A 22,499-nucleotide genomic window follows, 5' to 3' on the forward strand; every position below is an offset into this window, starting at 1 on the left:
CGTGGTTGCTGTATCAGCCATTTCCTGAAGGAGATAAAATATGACTCTATAATGAATATTACTTTTATTTGTTGAAATACTTGTAGAGCGTTTGATCCCCAGGAAGTTATCATCATCAATGGTTTTACGAGTGTACAGAGAGTCATTTTTAGGTGTGGAGCAAGAGAAAAGTAAATATGAATGCTTCTCCACTGTTCAAAGACGAAGGTCCTGAGATCAAAGAGCCCGAGTGACGTGACCACATCCCTGGAGACAGTGCCAGGGGCCACCTTGCTGATAAGGCAGCCGCAGGTGCCTCGCACCTGAGTTCTCCTCTGAATGCCTGCTCCAGCGCTCTGCGGACAAGAAACACTGCGGAGTGTCCGAGAATTATTTTATGGCCCCGATAGTCATTGTTTCTTTAGTGACTGAAGTCTACACCTGTCACGCTCACGGTTTTGTTTTTTTCTTCCTCTTTTTCAATCTGGAAACTTTCCTTTCCTTAGAGACTCCTAAATAAGAAATTAGAATAATAAAAAAGGAGAATTTTTTTTTAAAAGGTGGCTACCTCCTTGCTGAACTTCAGGCCACCTCAGCTGTTAAAACAGAGAGCCTGTGGGGCTCCCTGGAGTGGGAAATCCCCAACTATCTCGGGGAGCTTACTCAGTGACCAAAGGGGATTCTACAACTTCTCTGCACACACACACAAACACACAGACACGCAACCTAGCCTCTACCCACCTCCTCTGTCTGCTCAGATCTTTTATCAGCCTGTTGGCTAGGCTTTGGCAATGGAACCGTAGAAAGCTCAACCATGTAAAAGCACCTAATACGTTTGCTCATAATTTCTAAAGTTTCACACCAGCTACAAGACAGTGGAGCACTTTGCTTTCTGTAAGAGCTTTAACAAAGCAACTTACCACCATCCTTTGATAAGAGTATATTTTATAGATCATATGACTTTGTCAGTTTTTTAAATAGTCAAGCTGTGCAATATTCTCCCACCCCCAAGTGTTTTGTGTTTTCCTAATAACTATTTTGTTCTGTTTTATTTTTCTAGACCATCAGTTTGGTTAAAGTTGCATTCCATGGTAAACATATGAGAGTTCAAAACAAGAAGAGGCTTATTCAGTGTGTTTCTTTGGATATCATCACCCATGTCCCAAGGACAGTACAGGAATTTCAGTGTAACCCTTGTGTTCATGTGGCCCTACATAACTTTCCCTTTATCGTAAGTTATTTTATCAAGAAAACCAAATCGTTGTCTGACCGCTGTGTAGGGACATATGCTGTTATTTATTTAAATACCTAACATAATAATAATTTTATTGGGGAAAATTTTGTAAGACTATATGGGCTTCCCTGGTGGCTCAGATGGTAAAGGATGCACCTGCAGTGCTGGAGACCTGGGTTCAATCCCTGGGTGGGGAAGATCCCCTGGAGGAGGGCGTGGCAACCCACTCCAGTATTCTTGCCTGGAGAATCCCCACGGACAGAGGAGCCTGGTGGGCTGCAGTCCATGGGGTCGAAAAGAGTTGGACGCGACTGAGCAGCTAAGCACACACATATGAAAGTATGGGAGTATCTCAGAGGGAAATGAATGAAAAGTGATCATCTGACGTCTCTAGAAAGTACGCAGAGCAGTCCTGGGTGACAGACACAGATGTGAGCCACGTGTGTAATGTTTAAGGAGTCTAGTAGCCACACTTCAAAAAAAGTAAGAAGAAACAGGCAAGATTATTTAACCCAGTGTATTCAAAAGTTTATTTAAATACGTAATCAACATAAAAATTATTACTGAACAATATTATTATACTTTCTTTTTTTATTATGTCTTAAAAATCTGGAGTGTATTTTGTAGAATGTCTCACTTTCGACTCACCACATTTCAGGTGCCCATTGGCCAAGCTTGGCTGGTGGCTACTTACTGTATTGGGTAGTGATGATCTAAAGAAATTTTTAAAGGAAAAAATAAGAAATCCAGGAGAAAAGTCAAATGATGGTAAGACTTAAATAACGTAGATAGAGAGGGATAGATATAAGGCACATTTATGACCTTATTTTTACGTCTAACAGGACAAGGCACAGAATGAACACATTTATGTTATTAGAACACTAACCTATGAAATACAGCTTTGCTTAAATTGGATAAAAGGCAACTTTTCTGTGATTTACTGTTTTTTAAAAGAATTATCTCCCCTGCCACCATTAATGTGGGTTTGTAGATCTAAACAGAAGAGCAGTGTAGATACAGGGCAGGTATTTCATGAGAACGTGCTTTAACTTCCACAGTTTGTTCAGAGTTGTAAGAAATTCAAAAACATTAGACTTCTTTGCTGGGCAGTAAGTATGGTGTATTGGAATGAGCCAGTTAGGTCTGGGTATCAGTTTGCACGGTCAGTGAATTCCTTGTCTGAACCTCACTGATTTCTGTGAAATAGTTGCAGTGACCCCAGCCTCACAGGGTGTGGTGATCTGATGAGACCAGGTCTCTTGTTGTTGTTCAGTCACTCAGTTGTGTCCAACTCTTCGCCACCCCATGGACTGCAGCACGCCAGGCTTCCCTGTCCTTCACTATCTCCCAGAGCTTGTTCAAGCTCATATCCATTGAGTTGATGATGCCATCCAGCCACCTCATCCTCAGTCACCCACTTCTCCTCCTGCCCATAGTCTTCCCCAGCATCAGAGTCTTTTTCCAGTGAGTCAGCTCTTCACATCAAGTAGCCAAATATTAGACCTTCAGCTTCAGCATCAGTCCCTCTAATGAATATTCAGGATTGATTTCCTTTAGGATTGACTGGTTTGATCTCCTTGCAGTCCAAGGGACTCTCAAGAGTCTTCTCCAGCACCACAGTTCAAAAGCATCAGTTCTCAGTGCTCAGCCTTCTTTATGGCCCAACTCTCACATCCATAATGCGATGTCTAATTCACAGCAGCAACTCAGAGAAGAACTCTTTTTTACCTCCTTGACTCTATTCCATAGTGAGTTGTGGTCTTCTTGGTGAAAGACAGAGAATGTGTCCAAAAGAATCCTCAAGTAAGGCTAGATAGTCTTTAATGTAAAACTAGTGTGAAGCACAATTTAAGAGCCCTAGAAAGTTGGAGAATCCCAGGGACGGGGGAGCCTGGTGGGTTGCCGTCTATGGGGTCGCACAGAGTAGGACACAACTAAAGCGACTTAGCAGCAGCAGCAGCAGAAAGTTGAGAATGAGGACTGAAGACAGCCTGAAGGAAATGGGATTTGACCTTGCTTTCACCGTCATGAACCTCACTCTGGACATGGGAAGGACATTGCAGGTGGGAGGATGAGGCACGGGTGCCCAGCAGTGCATGTGGTGGAGTGAGCAACTGAGTCCATTTGCTTGGAACCGAGGTGGGCCCCAAGAGGCAGGACATTCCAGGCTAAAACTGGGGCAAACTGGGCTGCTTTGTGACTCTAGCAGAGGATTAAGAGGAGTCTTGAAGACACACTTCTATGAGTTACAGCTTTGCTAAATGAGACTTCAAGTGAATTTTCAGTGTTTCTTTCAAAAAACGGGTTTTCATACCCAAAAAAGTAGGAAGAGGGAAAGAACAGCCAATAGAGGGAAAATGAGGGTGAAAGCTACAGACATACGCTGTACAGCCAAATATAATAACTCAGCCTTTTATCTTGTCTGAATTCATTTCCTCTCTATGTACGAATTAACTCTGAGACTTGCAGCCAATATCTCCCACGTAAGAAGCTTATCTATTAGCTCCCTAGGTTTCCTTGGTAGAAACACTACTCTAAACTTATAACCAGTAAACTTGTAATGCTAGGCATGACGGAATAAAAGCATCATTATAAATGTTCACGGGAGGAACTAAAAAAAAGAAAAGGGCTGTGGAAACTCAGTGCATATGTGTCTCCATGCACAAGAATATGGATCATATTCTATCTGTTTAAGGGAAAAGGAAGAAACACCTTAATTACACTAATGGCTTACATTTTTTTTTCATGTAATTACAAGTCTAAAGTTTTTCTTTGCTGCTAATTTTGTATGAAACATATTCTTGCTAAATATTCCCTTACCATACACCTAGAGATGTTTATTTACACAGATGCAGGGTATTGGAATTTAAGGGGAGGGGGTCATTGAAGCCAGAACCCAAGGCCAACCCCTCTCCAACAGTAATTTGTGGTTTTTCCTACATTTAGTGGTTACAAAGGAGTCTTAGACTCTTTGGTGAAGACCAATACTGCACCATTATTTTATGTGCAATTTTAGGGAAAAATATCCTTACTCCCATAACCCAATAAATATTTTAGCTCACTTTGGGTGAGTCTAGTGGTGGTTAGGAAGGGGTGGACAGAATCTGGTGTCACATACGTGAAACCCAATTCCCACAGAAGCAAGCTGCTTGTCCAGTTTCTTATCTCAGTCGTGAAAACAAACTGTGTGTCTGGGTGTAAAATAAGGTGGTAATAAAATAAATCAGGCAACGAGCCAAGTTTAGAATCGATTTCCTTTTTGTTTTATTTCATGAAAACTACTACGTGAAAATATTTAAACAAGAACAAAATACCCACTTATCTACACAATGTATAATTTATATAAAAAAATATATGGAAGTATCTATGAACAGAAGCGTTCATGCAGATGCTGTTCACATTGAGAATCATAAAAAGAAGGAAATATTTGTTGAAAATAATAAGGGACTGGGCTGGGAAATGTAGAATTTCAGGATGTTTGAAAGTATGATTTAAGTCATAGCCTTGTGATTGGAACCTCCGGACATCATTTTCACTCTCCTTCACTGCTCGCAGAACACTGCAAGTGAATAAAGAAGAAAAAAAAAGTCATAAAGGCAATGATACGTTGCATTCTGACTGGAAAGGAACAAGGGAAAAATGATGAAGAAAACAGATCCAGCTAGACAAAAACAACAACAACAGCAACTCTTGCCTGTAATGTGGAGAAAGAAAAATGCCATTTCATGGTCATGGTCACTGGATCAAGGACTTGATCTGGTCTTCAAATTTGTTGTTTCTCTCCTAAACGTTTAGCTCTAGAGTGTAGTTTTCAATGAATGTTTGGGTAGAAAAGCAATCACAAATTTAATCTCATGTACAACGGGAAATATCTATGATTTTTTTAAAAAGTGTTTTCTATGGAATATCAGTGAAAACAGCAGCTTTCGGAGTTTCTAGCATGGATATGACAGTGACTTATCAAAATTTTGTTTTGAGGTTGATATGATCAGTACAATGTTTTATGCTCCTTTCAAGAAATTATGTATTTTGTTTGTATGTATATACGAAGCACACAATTGCTTGGTGGGAAAGGGGGTATGCTTTTTGATCGTTAAAAATGACATGGATAAAATATTTAAACGTTGATAAGGTAAAAGGTAAAATCGTTGGTGAAAACGTTGGTAAGGTAAAATAAAAAAGAAAAAGCATGTCTTGATTCCACCTTAGCAACATGCAAATGAGCCTGTAATCTCATGTCTGTTTGGCCGTCTTCTTCTTGCTTCCTACGATGACACTGTTTTGAAGCCTTTTGCAATCCTGTGTGGTGTGGAAGCGTCCCTTATTTTCCTTGCTCCCTGGGAAGGCTCTGGGAGTTGACTAGGACCCATTTAACACCCTTGCCTGCCGCCTTGTGGTTGCCAGTTAGAGACCGGGTTTGCCTGTACAGGTGAATGCTGTCAACACTACAATCGTGCTGCTTGGTTTACAGGTAACTCGGCTCAGCTTTCCCATAAGTCTTTGCTCCGTAGTACACACTGACATATGTTCCAGAAGTGAAGCAAGCAGAGCACAGAAACGTGCCCACCGTATCCGGGATCCGGATCTGCGACCAGGTGACCTGGGCAATTACTGGGAGAAGGAGGAATTAATGATAAAAAGCACTAAGCAATTGGTTTGCCGTTGGGAAATAATGAAACTATATCCCTATTTTACACAGCATATAAAAAGGAATTGCAGAAGGATTAATGATCTCAATGTAGACCTCAAATTTCTGGTAACAATAGGCTGAGTTGTTGAGTCCAAAGCTCTTGTGGAGACCAGACGCAGAATAAATTGCTTTTATACTTGTAACACGTTCTAGGTTAAAGGGAATCGCCTGATAGCCATAAAAATTTCAGTTTACCAGAAAAATCTAACAGTTCCAAATGTGTATGAACTGGGACTCCCCCCTCAGTCCAGTGGCTTAGACTCTGTCCTCCCAATCCAGGGGTCCCAGGTTCCATCCCTGATCAGGGAGCTAGATCCCACATGCCACAACTAGTAAGAAATATCAGCTAAAGACCCTGCATGCTGCAGCTAAAAAGAACCTGCGTGCTGCAATGAACATCGGAGATCCTGTGGGCTGCAACCAGGACCTGCAACAGGTCTTAGGTATTTGATAGTATAGTAAATATGTGTTTATTTAATATGTAATAATAAATGATATATATTTAATGCATATGCCATTGATATATATTTAATATATAATTATATATAAAATATATTATATATTTAATAATATATAAATTTTAAAAATATATAATTGTATGTGCATTAAATGACATGGTGTTAAGATACACTAAGCCAAAATAAAACCAACTGAAAGAGAAATGGACAAAGTCATAGTTATAATAGGAGCTTATTCTTTAGCTCTCCTGGTAGTTGCTACCTCATGAAGACAATAATATCAGAAAAAAAGGTTAGATACCACCCTTATGGCAGAAAGTGAAGAGGAACTCAAAAGCCTCTTGATGAAAGTGAAAGTGGAGAGTGAAAAAGTTGGCTTAAAGCTCAATATTCAGAAAACAAAGATCATGGCATCTGGTCCCATCACTTCATGGGAAATAGATGGGGAAACAGTGGAAATAGTGTCAGACTTCATTTTTGGGGGCTCCAAAATCACTGCAGATGGTGACTGCAGCCATGAAATTAAAAGACGCTTACTCCTTGGAAGGAAAGTTATGACCAACCTAGATAGCATATTCAAAAGCAGAGACATTACTTTGTCAACAAAGGTTCCTCTAGTCAAGGCTATGGTTTTTCCTGTGATCATGTATGGATGCAAGAGTTGGACTGTGAAGAAGGCTGAACGCCAAAGAATGGATGCTTTTGAACTGTGGTGTTGGAGAAGACTCTTGAGAGTCCCTTGGACTGCAAGGAGATCCAACCAGTCCATTCTGAAGGAGATCAGCCCTGGGATTTCTTTGGAAGGAATGATGCTGAAGCTGAAACTCCAGTACTTTGGCCACCTCATGCGAAGAGTTGACTCTGTAAAGACTCTGATGCTGGGAGGGATTGGGGGCAAGAGGAGAAGGGGACGACAGAGGATGAGATGGCTGGATGGCATCACCGACTCGATGGACGTGAGTCTGAGTGAACTCCGGGAGTTGGTGATGGACAGGGAGGCCTGGCATGCTGCGATTCATGGGGTCGCAAAGAGTCAGACATGACTGAGCGACTGAACTGAACTGAACTGAACAATTTAATATACAAATCTGACTTGCTATACACATGTAGACCGCTTCAGTAATTCACTGGAGAATTCATGTTATTTTTGAGCTCTGAAGAATCAAGCATAAGTACTGACTAAAAGAGATTACCTTGAAGTTGGTAGGACTACATTAAATAATTTCTCTTCAGCAGATAACACTGTTGGAATGGTGGCGCTCTTTGTCCGGTGGTGACTGGCAGAAAGAGGGAAACTTCTAGAAAAAGAATAATGTTCTTGTTTTTTGAGTCCCAGTCTCCTCTGTTTATTTAGTTTGTGCAAACGCATCATGATATGCATTTACGTTTATTTTTCTGAGTTTATGTTATAGTATATACATAAATACCTACATTTAAGTCTTCCTTAGTAACTCAGATGGTAGAGAATCCACCTGCCATGCAGGAGACGCAGCCTTGATCCCCGGGTTGGCAAGCTCCCCTGGAGAAGGACATGGCAATGCACTCCAGTACTCTTGCCTAGGAAACTCCATGGACAGAGGAGCCTGGAGGGCTACAGTCCATGGGGTTGCAAAGAGTTGGACATGCCTGAGAACTAACACTTTCACTTTCATACATTTAATGCATACGTTATTAAAAGATGGCTTACAGTTGCCTCACAATTGGAAATACTAAGAAACAAATCTAAAAAAAGGGACAATATCTCTGAGAAAAAAATACAAAATATTACAGAGAAATTTTAAGAAAACCTAAATAAACAGACATGGTGATAGATAATATTCATGGATTGAAATCTTAATATTGTAAAGACTTCAACTCTTCAATCTAGTCTCTGCATTTAATGTAATCCCAATAACAATTCAAAGTTTTTCCTTTTGATAGACCATGACAAACAGATTTTAGAATTCACATGAATGTGCACAAATCATAAATAGACAAGAATTCTAATAAAAGACAATGTGGGAGAAATTCCTCTTCCTGATACCAGGCCTTATTGCAAAGCTATAGTAATTTAGTAGTCAATCAATGTGAAATTTACACACAGATAAACATAGGTAAATGCAAAAGTATTCGATAGCTCAACAAAAGACTATATATATGTGTGTGTATGTATATACACACACACACACACAGCACATGAGCAAGGTGCTTGCCTGCTCAGCCTCCCAGTCGCATCCGACGCTCTGCGACCCCATAGGCGGCAGCGCCCTAGTCTCGTCTGTCCATGGAGTTTCCCAGGCGAGAAACTGCAGTGCGTTGCCACTGTCTTCTCCAGGAGACTGTAATACAGCACAACACAGCACAAATAGAAGGTGCACATTTTAAGTACTTTGCATTTTATTAATTATGTTATTATTCTTTATTTTTCATTTTTATTTTCAGCTCCAGAAATACTGAACTATTAAGTATGTTGCCAAGCAGCCTTCACTCAGGTTCTGTAAGTGTTAAGGCTTTTAGCATGGAGACACACAACACACACAGATACACACAACACACACAGATACACGCAACAGGATGACAGCATGACTCTATTCGCATCCAGGCCCCAGGCAGATGCAACGACATTCTGTCACTTGAAGATACATATATAGGTGGTAAGCCAACGACGAAAGAAAAGGAAAGGATTGCTAACGCGAGCGAGGACAGCCCTTACCTTGGACCGTGTGATGCTCGGATGAAGAACGTGACACCCCTGAGTTGAAGATGATGTTCTTTTTCTTTATGTTCTTTAAAGTTGCAAGAACCATTATTCGTATTTAATTAGGTGTGATGTATGTTCCTGCACAGACATTTTATTCATTTTTCTGCATGTAACACATTTCGCAATAAAATTTAAAAACATTTAAACCAAGAATAGTAGAACTTTTTAAAAAGATACCTTTTTTAAAAAATCAATTTTCGATTTTAGCAATCATGTCTGACTCTGTGCAGCCCCATAGACTGTAGCCTGACAGCCTCCTCGGTCCATAGGGTTCTCAGGCAATAATACTGGAGTGGGTTGCCATGCCCTCCTGCAGGGGATCTTCCCGACCCAGGGATGGAACCTGCATCTCTTACATTTAACCTGCATATGCAGGGGGGTTCTTTACCTCTAGTGCCATCTGGGAAGCCTGTAACATACACCGTGAGTATGTGTGTTAGTGTTCAGTCATGTCCGACCCTTTGAGAGTCCATGGACTGTAGCCTGCCAGCCTCCTCTTCCATGGAATTCTCTAGGCAAGGATACCAGAGTGGGTTGCCATTCCCTTCTCCAGAGGATCTTTCCAACCTAGAGATTGAACCCAGGTCTCCCCCATTGCAGGCAGATTCTTTAGTGTCTGAGCCACAAGGCTGCAGAAGATAACACACACTATTAATTACTTATTCAATTTCAACTTTTTATACTTGAAGAAAAGTATCTCTTTTGTTTACTAACATTTTGCCAGTTCTGAGAAGAATGTTCTACATATAGCAGATGTTGATAATTTATTTGTTCAATGAATTAATTGTACTTCTTTGTATAAACTGTAAATGTTTTAAGAGTTTGGAGAAGAGAAGGGCAAGTATTTCTCAGAGGAGTTAGAAGTTTGAACATACACAATTCCTGCTTGTATTTCTTGTGCCATATGTGGTTGAGATCAAGCAGAAAGAAAAACACCCACATTGGATAGAGGTACGGAAAATAGGGTTTAGAAGAGAGACTTTCTTCCTTCAGAATAAAAGTCATGGTTTCTAGATGGTACCCCATCATCCATTTGGAGTATAAAATAAAGATCTTTCCTTCACTTTTTTTGGGGAGACGGTTTATGGTTCCAATCTCCCACCATACTTTCCTTGAAGGATTATTTTCCTTCCTAAGCTCCTTCTCCTATGATGTCAAAGGCAGTGGAGTGATTAGCTTCATAGACTTCTGATTATCTATTCATACTCGATTTTTTCCCTTCTACAATAACTGTTGTTGTTCAGTCACTAAGTCGTGTCCGACTCTGTGACCCCATGAACTGCAGCACACCAGGCTTCCCTGTGCTCACTGTCCCTAGGAGTCTGCTCAAGCTCATGTCCATTGAGTTGGTGATGCCATCCAACCATCTCGTACTCTTTTCCCCCTTCTTCTCCTGCCCTCAGTCTTTCCCAACATCAGGGTCTTTTCCAATGAGTCAGCTCTTTGAATCAAGTGGCCAAAGCATGATGCTATTAGGTGCTGAGATTTGGGTGCAAGTAACCTTCTGTGTCCTGAATTCAGCCATACTTGAACCAAGGTGCTATCTGTGGATTTTCATTATTATAGGAGAATAATTTCCACCTTTCCTCTTCAGCAAGGTTGGGTTGATTTTTTGTTTATTTGTTTTTCATCTATAAGTAAAAGACCCCTATCTGATACAATGAGCTGGAACTGCAATCTGCAGATGTATCAGAAAAGAACATTCTAGACAACAGAATGGGCAGTGACACAGAAACGTGGGCATTCATTCTGAAAAAGGGAATTAATCTTGTATAATAATCTGAGAATTAAACCTCCTTGAAAGGTTGGGTGAGTGTTTCATCACCTACACTCGCTCATGTATTCATTCTGAGGGGTTACAGGTGAAGGGTCCGGAAAACCAGAACGTTGCATTTCAGATCAGTAGCCGTCACTTAATTCCACTTAACCTTGATTTTCCAGTCTTTTGAAAAAGAAACAACAGTAGGAGCAAACTCTTCAGCGTTTTGTGATGGTTACGTGAGTGATACCTTCAGGGAAGTTAAAATAGTCCATGGAATATTGTTTAAGCACTCAGTATATGAAGCAATTATAATCCTTTTACTGATTGGACCAAGTGCAGGACCCTGTACTTAGAAGGGTACCCTGCTGAGTTTAAAGTTCTGCTGTGGCCATCTTGAAATTCATAATAATTTCTGAGCAAGAGGGCTACATTTTCCTTTTTCAGGGGCCCACAATTTAGGCAGCATGTCCCTGGAAGGATGTTCCTTTGTATCACAGGGAGTCATGGTTGAGGGGTGAAATCAGGGACTTGTGGAGCTGGAACCACAGGTCTAAACTTAGGCAGCTCTAATAAAAAATCCATGGCCTCCCATAAATCATTCAGCCCACTTGTCTCTTACCCATTTTGACTTCATAATAGCTCTACTATCTGTTTCTTTCCACTTATTTAATTCACAGATTCACCATCAGCTCTGGAGTGAAATTTTCAGTAGTCTTTTCATTTATCTTGCTGTCTCAAATTTTTCCTGACTCAATTTGCCTTTTCAAACTGCTACGTGTGTCCAGCACTCATTGGAAGAAAACAGATCCACATCAAGGTGACTCATAATAAAATTTTAGGACACACACAAAACGAAGGCATCTTTAAAAAGTTTTAGGAAAAAAAAATAACAGAGATAAAGCACAATAAAAACAGAATGAATGGGATTACTGGGAACAAGAATACAGAAGAAACATGTCTTCAAAATTCTGGGAAAAAAATATCCAAAACAATATGATCCTAGCCAAGCCATCAGGAAGTGTAATAGTGGAATCAATACGTTTCAGAACCTCCCAACTCACAAAAAAAAATTACCTGCCACACATCTTTTGTTTGTTTGTTTTCAGGAAGCTCCTGGCATCATTCTTTGAGGCAGTATTCCATAAGAGGAATTTGTAGGATTTATTAAATAAGAAAGAAGGGAGGACAACCCCCAGGATGAAGGGAAAGAGAAGTCTTAGGAAGCCAGCTGGTGTCTCAGACATAAGCAGCACCTCACACAGACTGAGGCAGAAGGGAAACGATGACACGAATACACAAACACACACACATGTGGAACTGATCAACTATCTAATACGAGAGCCATATACAGAGAGAAGCTGTACTGTTATTTCTTTTTCTGGAAATCTCTGAAGTCAAGTAAGTTAAAGTTCCATGAGACAAAGTGCAAAGAAAAACACAACGGAGACAGCTATCATGAGAAGTCTTGAGAGTCCCTTGGACTGCAAGGAGATCCAACCAGTCCATCCTAAAGGAAATCAACCCTGGATAGTCACTGGAAGGACTCATGCTGAAGCTGAAACTCCAAAACTTTGGCCACCTGATTCGAAGAGCTGACTCATTGGAAAAGACCCTGATGCTGGGAAAGATTGAGGGCAGGAGGAGAAGGGGACGACAGAGGATGAGATGGTTGGATGACATTACCGATTCAATGGACATGTGTTTGAGCAAACTCCAGGACATAGTGAAGGAGACATGAGTTTGAGTTAACTCTGGGAGTTGGTGATGGACAGGGAGGCCTGGCGTGCTGCAGTCCATGGGGTCACAAAGAGTGGGACAAGACTGAGTGACTGAACAACAGCAATCGTGAAAACATAAAAATGCACAGAACAGAATGACAGGCAGTCTTAAAGTGCTGTGTGGCTCAGCCATAATATAAACAAAATATGCTTAGTCACAGAAAGATGTGCACTGAATATTAATTTAACCAAAAAACTGGGGGAGTAGAAAGGAGGGAGGAGGGGGTCCACCAATCTCCCATGTGTTGAGTGATAAGTACCTGAGTTAATTCTCCATCAGCTGTAGAGAAAAATGAAAAAAAAATGGGCAAGATTTTAAAAAATATTCATTATAGATAAATAAGCATCTGCCTGAGACATATGAAGATCAATACCATCAGAAACAGCTGCTGCTGCTGCTGCAGCTAAGTCACTCAGTCGTGTCTGACTCTGTGCGACCCCATAGACGGCAGCCCACTAGGCTCCTCTGTCCCTGGGATTCTCCAGGCAAGAACACTGGAGTGGGTTGCCATTTCCTTCTCCAATGCATGAAAGTGAAAAGTGAAAGTGAAGTCGCTCAGTTGTTCCTGACTCTTAGCGATCCCATGCACTGCAGCCCACCAGGCTCCTCCATCCATGGGATTTTCCAGGCAAGAGTACTGGAGTGGGGTGCCATTGCCTTCTCCATCAGAAACAGCTAGAGTGGCTTTAACTGTTGAGCCAGGAGTTAAAGATGAAGACCAGTGGAGTAACAGACAGCTGTTTTTCATTATGAAGTCATCTAGTGCCATTCAAGTTTTTAAAACTTTTCTTTTTTTATTGTGAGTTATAATATACATACAGAAAACTGCATAAAACATACTTGGAGATTTTAACAATATAATACAACAAACATCTGTGTAACCACCACCTAGGTCAAAAATTAGAACATCACCAGTTCCTAGGACTTTGGCCACCTGATGTGAAGAGCGGACTCATTAGAAAGGACCCTGATGCTGGGAAGGGTTTGAAGGCAAAGGGAGATGGTTGGTGACAGAGGATGAGCGATGGTTGGATGGCATCACCGACTCAATGCACGTGAACTGGAGCAAAGTCAGGGAGAGAGTGGAGGATGGAGGAGCCTGGCGCTGCAGTCCTCGGGGTCACAGAGATTCAGACACGACTGAGCCACTGAACAACAATAGGACCCCCGCTGCCTGTGTGCTCTCTCTGAGCAAAATTCACTCCCGATCCACCCTGACAGGCAACGCTGTCCTGACTTTTGTGATCATATATTTTGCATTGATTTACATTTTTTTTCACTTACGTTCACATCCCTCCACAGGACAGCTTCTCATGATTTTGACTCTCTGAGCCACCAGGGAAGCCCATAATCTACTTAAATCAAATTTAAATTTTGAAATGCAATATTTTGCCCATACAAGTATAAAAATTGGATTAATGTACCTTCCACTATAAAGAATTATTGAGCCCATCGTCTTCCCCACGTTGATATTTTCATAAGAAAAAAATGTATTATTACTCATTTCTCTCAGACGCTTGTAAATATACCTTTACCTTGAAACTCCATGGAATGCCCACAGAATCTGTACAAGGAGTACTTATATCACTACACAATTAATGACCAAAGTCTGTTTTTAATATCATGTGCTAAAAAGCATACTAAAATATGATTCTGACAATAATTTCCACGAGCCCTCGTGACTAACAGGAAAAGAAGATTCTAAGACCTGAAGGAAAAAAGATGACAAGAACAAGTCACTTGTAAGGAAGAATGAATATTTACTACTTCAGCCTCTACCACAAATTTGGCATTTTCAAACAGTGGTTTCCCTCCAGGGTGAGTATCAGGGTTGATTTTGGGGATTTCAAATAAACCCAGTAAAAAGCATCCTCTTCACCAGAGAGGGTAAATTAGTCTCGGAGATGGGGAGATGGTAGCGAGCGTGTATATTTTTACAAACAAACAAATGAGCGTCCATGACAACGTCAACAGGCTCTTCAGACCATCTGGAACTTCATCTATTCGCTGTCTGTCCTGGTTTACTATCCCTGAGCAGAAGGGGTTTATGAAGGCCGAGAGAGACACTCCCAGCCTCTCGCTTGACCCTTGGGATCTGGTTTTCTTTTCTGGGCTGTGTGAAGAGCGGCCCCCACTTCTAGCTCCTTGGAATCCACTGACTCCGTTCCCAGCTCTGGCCCTGCTACCTGCTCTAGTCGTCCGGACGCAGTATTCTAAGGCGGACCACTGCTACCCCTTCTCCACCTTGCCCAGAATTATTCATCAGCGCTTATTCTGGGCTGTGGAACTAAAACACGAAAGGACAGAGTCCTGCCTTAGTGGAGGCCAGGGACGCAGAGAGAGCGCCAGTTTGGAGCGGGTGAGTCTTGCCTCTGTTGCTAGGGAGGAGCTTCACCCGGTGGTCAGCGGGAGCTGGGAGCGGTGACTCACCGAACCTTCCTGACTCCTCTCTGACTCACCTCACGGCCTGGGACGAGTCCCTCTACCGCTCTGGGCCTCACTGTCCCCTCCTCCCCTACCTGGTCCTTCCAGGTCTCCCTGAGATTTCAAGCATTTGCCTTTTTAAAGTGATTAAACCCTCCAGGAGAAGTGTTTCAGAAGAAATGCTGGTTGTGGAATTCAGGGGAATTATCTGAGTCAGGCTTTGCAAACAGAGGCACTGAAGTCAGTCTCTTTTTTGTATGCGGTAGTGGAATTTTTTTTACTTTATTTTTTAACTGGAGGAAAATTGTTTTACAATGCTGTGTTCGTTTCTGCCTTACAACAATTCGAATCAGCCATAATTATACACACATCCCCTCTCTCCCCTCCCATCATCCCAGCCCTCTAGGTCATCACAGAGCTCGGAGCTAAGCTCGCTGTGTTATATAGCAGCTCCCCATCAGCTATCTATTTTACACATGGTCATGGACAGAGGAGCCTGGCAGGCTACAGTCCCTGGGGTCACAAAGAGTCGGACACAGCTGAGTTACTAACACAGGCAGCGTATGTACCTGGATGCTACATTCTCCATTTGTCTCACTCTTTACTTCCCCCACTGTGCCCACAAGTCCATTCTCTATATCTGAATCTCCATTCCTTCCCCGAAAATAGGTTAATCAGTACCATTTTTCTGGATTCCATGTATATGCGTTAATACATGATATTTGTTTTTCTCTTTCTGACTTGCTTCACTGTCTATAACAGGCTCTAGGTTCACCCATCTGAATAGAACTAACTCAAATTCGTTCTTTTTTATGGTGAGTAATATTTCTTTGTACCACATCTTCTTTACCCATTCATCTATGGAGAGACGTCTAAGTTGCTTCCATGTCCTAGCTACTGTAAATGATGCTGCAGTGAACCCTGGGGTATGTGTGCCTTTTTCAGTTAACCTGAGTTTGTTGGTTTTTCTTTTTCCATCGTGAGTTCTCTTGCTTTTCTTTCCTCTTTCAGTGCTGCTTATGGCCAGGTGCTCTCTTTTCTTTAAGGCACCTTGTGATCAGGTTACATCCCAGATGTGCTCAGAAACCTCTCAGACAACCTGTTTGTCAGGCTGGGATTTAAGCCCTCCCATGATCAGATCCCAGCCCACCTTCCTGTGTTCTCTGTTCCCATTCACATATTCTGTGATGTAGATGAACTGGTTGCCCAGCTCTTTCTCAAGTAAGTACCATCTCCTCAGGACAAAAGAAAATGAAAGTGAAGTCACTCAGTCGTGTCCAACTCTGCGATCCCATGAACTGTAGCCTACCAGGCTCCTCTGTCCATGACAAAGATCTTGTCTTATTTGATCTTGTGGCCTGGGATCAAGCTCAATGCCTCCTCTATCATCATTGCGTAGTACCTGTTGGATGAAAGAGTAAATAAATGAATGGATGAGTAAGTGGATGGGCTCTGTTTTCTCCTCCCAAAATGTCTTTAAAATGTGAACTGGCCCTGTGTTTTATGACCCATCTCAAATGACATCCTCTGCAGAAGCTTCCTGGACTCTCACCGTGGGAAGTGGCATTTCCTGCTTTCGACCTTGTTTGTTCTCATGACATAACTCCGTGTATTGAATATACATGCGTATATCAGCAGTGGTTAAGAATCCACCTGCATTGCAGGAGACACAGGAGATATAGGTTCAATCCCTGAGTCGGGAAGATTCCTCTGAAGTAGGAAATGGCAACCCATTCCAGTATGCTTGCCTAGAAAATCCCATGGACAGAGGAACCTGGAGGGCTACAGTCCATGTGGTCACAAAGAGTTGGACATGACTGAGTACGCGTGCATGTATATATCATAGCCCTCATATCAAAGTGCCTTGAAGGGAAAGGGTATAAATACTTGTCAGCTTTGTACTTTTCTCCAGAAGCATTTTCATAATTACTGTTTGCATACAGTCTGTGTGTGAACACACATGCTTTAGAAGCACTATAACCCCCCCATTTTTACAATTATTCTTCACCTTTCAGTATCTCCTGTTGTGTGGGAGCTCTGAAATTTAGCCAGCGTCTTCCTCTTCTGTGAAATAAAGAAGTAGGGCCGAACGATCCATTTGCAACTTGAGATTCTGTGGCCTAGGCACAGACTTCTTTAGGTAAAGACTGCTGGAATGAAGAAATTTAATTTAAATGCATTACTAAAAACATAATGAAGTTTTGTCATCTTCTACTGCCTGATATTTTGGTTTTCTTATAAGTCATTAAGAAAGTTAAATTTTTCATAGGTTTTCTTGTTCGGCATTTTCTGTTTGCTAATTTTCAGGAATGAAGTGTTTCCAAACTACATTAAATAATAAAAACCACAGACTCAGAAAAAGACCTTAGAAGTTACATACTCTGGTCTTTTCACATAACAGAGGAGGATACTGAGGTTCTAGAATAGAAATGGGTTTGCTCCAAACAACATAAAGCTGAATAAGAAATCCCAGCGAAGGATCTCATTCTTCTAGATAAGCAAGCAGAACAAACCACAAGAATTATTCATTTCCTTCTTCCTGATGACAAGTCCAAGCTCTTTTTTTTGTTGTTGCTGTTGTTTTCTCCATGTCCTTTTTAAACACTTGGGGGAACTAAAATTTAGCCTTTTGGTTTCAGCAGCAGCCCTATGGTGTCTAAAGCATACGGGCCAAGTTCTACTCATACTTGGTACACATCCATTGTCAGATGGAGGCAGGGACCATGTTCCAGCTCCAGCTGAAAAACAGGGCAATAAATGAGAAAAGCAACCGTGTGAGTTTTGACATTCTTGGAAAGCTCACCGTATCTCAGGCCAGATTTGCGTCCTCTATAACTCCACAAGGGAATTCCCAGAAGACATATATTTTCTTTCCTTGACAAATGTCTCAAATTAAAGAGCAACAAAGGAAAATGGTTGAAGCACCAAGGGTGTGATATTTTAAGAGATTTAACTCTGTCTTTGGCTCTTGCGAGCCGAATCGTTCACGGTTCTCTACAGGGAGAACATATGTCGATCAATTTGTATCACATTAGGGCTCCAAGGGCCCCGCTAGCAAGGTCATCTATTTATTTGAGGTTTAGTAATGAAGTAGATGGATTTTCTCCCCACCCCTACCCATTTTTCTAAAAACCCCAGCTATCTTTTATTGTTCCCCATGGTAGGTGATCCTCTTAAGGGAAGCTCAGTAGAGAAAGCAGAGTCCCTGGTGCTGATGTATGCTGACATCAATCATATCCAGCCAAGAGAAAGAGACTTTTGGCGATTCATAAAGCAGATTGAAGACAATCAAAAGCCCTTACTAACCCTTAAGGGCTTCCCAGGTGGCGTTAGTGGCAAAGAACCCACCTGCTAAAGCAGGAGATGTAAGACACATGGGTTCAATCCCTTGGTTGGGAAGATCCCCTGGAGGAGGGCATGGCAGCCCATTCTAGTGCTCTTTGCCGGGAGAATCCCATGGACGGAGGAGCCTGGTGGGTTACAGTCCATGGGGTTGCAAAGAGTCAGACACGACTGAAGCAACTTAGCACACACTAGCCCTTAAGACTTAGCATTGGCAAAGATGCCCCCCCACCACCACGGTAAGGAGCACTGATGTTTTAAATCATGGCTATAATGGACTCTTATATGAACTGAGGTTACTACCTCTGAAACACTAAAGTTATTATAAAGCACTTTCTGCAAAGGGTCCTTCTGTCTACATTAGCAAGAACGGTGACGCGTTTCATTCAAGCTCACTTTCTGTGTTCCTTTCTCTTTTTGTGCATGTGTTGAAAGGATGCTGAATCTGAATGCAAAGAAGCTTCCTGAATGTAAATTATAACAAACTTAGAGAGGTGTTGAGAGCAACAGTGCAGATACTTAACATATGATGCGTGGTAAGTACTGATCTGATACTGGGGATTATTTAAACCCTAAGACGTTTCTTTGGGTTGAGACCTATGTTTAATTTCAAGGAGGCTTCGCTCATTCACCTTCACATTCAGCCTGTGTCATGAGAAGGGCTCACTACCGTCTTGGTAGGGTTTGGATTGGATGTTTATTTCTCATCCCCAGTTCCACATGTCTACCAAGTTAAGATAGTCTAATTAAAATGAGGCTGCCGTTGACCTTTTCATCTTATTTTATTATTTATTTATTTTTGGCTGTGCTGGGTTTTCGCTGATGTATGTGGGCTGTCTCTAGTTGTGGGGTGTGTGTGTGCTAAGTCACTTCAGTCGTGTCCTGCTCTGTGTGACCCCATGAACTGTAGCCCCCAGGCTGCTCTGTCCATGGGGATTCTCCAGGCAAGGATACTGGAGTGAGTTGCTGCCCTCCTCCAGGGCATCTTCCCCACCCAGGCATCAAACCCTCATCTCTTATGTCTCCTGCACTGGCAGGCGTGTTCTTTACCAGGAGAGCCACCTGAAACCCTAGTTGTGGTGAGCAGGGGCCTGCTCTCTGGCTGCGGTGGCCTCTCTTGTTGCAGAACAGGGGCTCTAGGGCACGAACTTCAGTACTGGGGCGCATGGGCTTAGTTGCTTTGCAGCTTGTAGGGTCTTCCCAGACCAGGGATTGGACCCATGTCCCCTGCACTGGCAGGTGGATTCTTAGCCACTAGACCAGCAGGGAAGCCCCGACCTTTTTTATTTTAGATACTGCTCAGCTAGTAAACACCACTGTCTCAGCTTCCTGCCTCCTACACCCCCTTTTCCTCCCCTGCCCACAGTGAAATGAATTAGCCAATATCTAAAAATAATAATGGCAACTTTTACAACATTATAGGCCAGACACAGATCGAAGAATTTACTGTCATGAATTCCGATAATCCTTGCATTTCTACGGTCTCACTCCGTTGTGAATGGCTGATAAAGATGAGAGAAGTCGAGGTAATTTGATACAGATGATGAGATGTGAACCTGTGCGATAGGTTGGCCAAAGTCAAAGAGATAAAAAGTAGGAGGCCAGCAATTTGAATCCTACTTCAAGGAGGATTCACGACCCCTGGTCTCCACCATCTGTGATCCTAACATTACATTCTGCCTCCCTCCTGGTAATAACAGAGTTCAGATGTTTTGTTATCCTTTTCTGAGTATGTTAAAGATAATCACCACTGCATTCTTGGGAGAAATTGACAGGTATTAGGCTGTTTAGACTAGACTCAAAAGTGTATTTAAGTTTAGTTTTGATAGCACATTTCAGTCAGTACTTGATTGGAAAATGCTATATCAAGTTTAAAAAAGCCTAATCATGGGGAGATTACAAGCTTGAAAAAGAAAAGTTCAATAGAATATGAACAAAATAGAAAATGGTAAACACGCATAGTACATACTAACGGTATTCCCTAATAGCTGTACATGTGTTTTTAGTATTGTTTTCCACAAAACTAAAATTTCTGATATCTTCTTTAATAACCGCAAGTTGAATTATTATTGTTTCCTCAACAAATGTTATGTCTATAATGTATGCTTTCTAAGAATGTAGTCCATGCTACTTTTAGCAAAAGAGAAATTTAAAAAAAAAAACAAAAAAACACAGTAGTTTGGACCAAATCCTATGGTACCTTCTATATAGTGAAAGGTTCAAATAGTCTACTATTTTAAATGATAATAAATCAACTCAGATTGAGATGAATATTTATTATATTTGGAATTAACAATAATAAAAACCAAAATTGCCTTCTGTAACATTCAGAGTGGAATTTAATGGAAATAAAATGATCCTGTGAAGTTTGATTTTCTACTTAATACATTGTCATATTTTTGGAACCAAGGTCTCCCTGAGATTACATTACTTGAAGAGTTGGAATAACTGCATCCAAGTGTAAATCAGACTATTTTTCCTGGAGCCAATATCCCTACTGTGGCCTGCTCTCACCTCTGTAGCCTTTTTAAAAACGCACTTAGGAACAGTCTGCTTAAATTTAAGAAAGAAGAGAGGAATTTCTTCTTTCTGCCTCAATCTGAAAACAAACTCACTTGCAGTAAGAAAGTCAGGACTTCTGCACGTTGGAAATTTCCATCATTTTTACATCAACTGCATTGTTCACTTTCACAGAGTAATACAAAAAGAAAGAAAGAGCAGTGAAATGCCATAGAAATGCTACCAAATAAATAGCTCTATATAGTCACCATGTGCCTTAAAAATTTTTTTTAAAAAGTATTTATTTCCCCACTTCAGTGTTTCATGGGAGCTTTTAAAAACCAAACGCACGGATCATCACTGCTGAAGGAGAGCTTAACTCCCTCTGGCGTCTGACAGCCTCCACGAGACACTTAAACATTTTGTAATTTACCGAGACACTGCGCTCTGCAAAGCTGGACCAAAAGACAGGCCTCAAACTGTAGTAGCTGCTCAGCTCCTGAAACAGCATACCTGGGCTAAATTTGCAAGAGTCGGTGTAGACAAAACACCGAGCACTTGGGGGTGGAGGGCCGTGTAGGAGGAGAGCTGGGGCATCGTCTGGTTTCACTGTCCACCGCGGTCACGTGACCTGAGTAATTGCCCATTATTTCCTGTGCAGCCTAAGCTCCAGGCCAGTGGATCCGCTTTCAAAGTGGAGTGAAGAATCCAGGATACGGCAGCGTCCTGATGAATTTTCCCCTCTTCCATCTTGGTTCCAACATTTTTTTTTTTTTTAACTTCCCAAATTGAGGTGCTCTTCATGAGAGCTAGGCCTTAAACTGAATTTCTCTATTCATCTGTGATATGATTCTGAGCAGCCCTGCACCCTTTGAGCAGGGGGTTATAAAGGATACTCTCCCAGTGTGTGCGCGTGCGCGTGTGCGTGTGTGTGTGCGCGCGTGGATGCCTGGCTGAGGGGAAGCAGTGGAGGAGTCAGGCACCTGTAAAAGCATGCACGATGATAGCATTGGGTTTGGAGTGAAAGAAATCATTTTAATGTATTTCATGTCAGATAAATGCCATAGATTATTATTGTTGTCGTTTGTTGTATAGTCACTAAGTCGTGTCTTACTTTGCAACCCCATGGGCTGTAGCCCGCCAGGATCCTGTGTCCATGGGGTTCTTCAGGCAAGAGTACTGGAGTGGGTGTCCGTGCCCTTCTCCAGGGATCTTCCCCACCCAGGGATTGAACCCGCATCTCTTACATCTCCTGCATTGGCAGGCGGGTTCTTTACCACTAGCGCCACCTGGGAAGCTCCACATAATGTGTGTGTGTGTGTGTGTGTGTGTGTGTGTGTGTGCGTGTATATATATATATATATATATATATATGTTTTATGTGTGTGTGTATCAAACCCGGGTCTCCTGCACTGTAGGCAGATCCTTTACCGACTGAACTGCAAGGGAAGCCCCAATATATATATTATATATATGTGTATGTGTGTGTGTGTGTATATATATATATATATATATCGGACTTTACTCTCAGCACCAGACACAGCCGCAATTGCGCGTCGCTCCCACTCGGGCCCGCCGCTTCCTTCCTTCTG

Source organism: Bos javanicus, chromosome 19 (genome assembly GCF_032452875.1).
Source record: "Bos javanicus breed banteng chromosome 19, ARS-OSU_banteng_1.0, whole genome shotgun sequence".
Classification (NCBI taxonomy): Eukaryota; Metazoa; Chordata; class Mammalia; order Artiodactyla; family Bovidae; genus Bos; species Bos javanicus.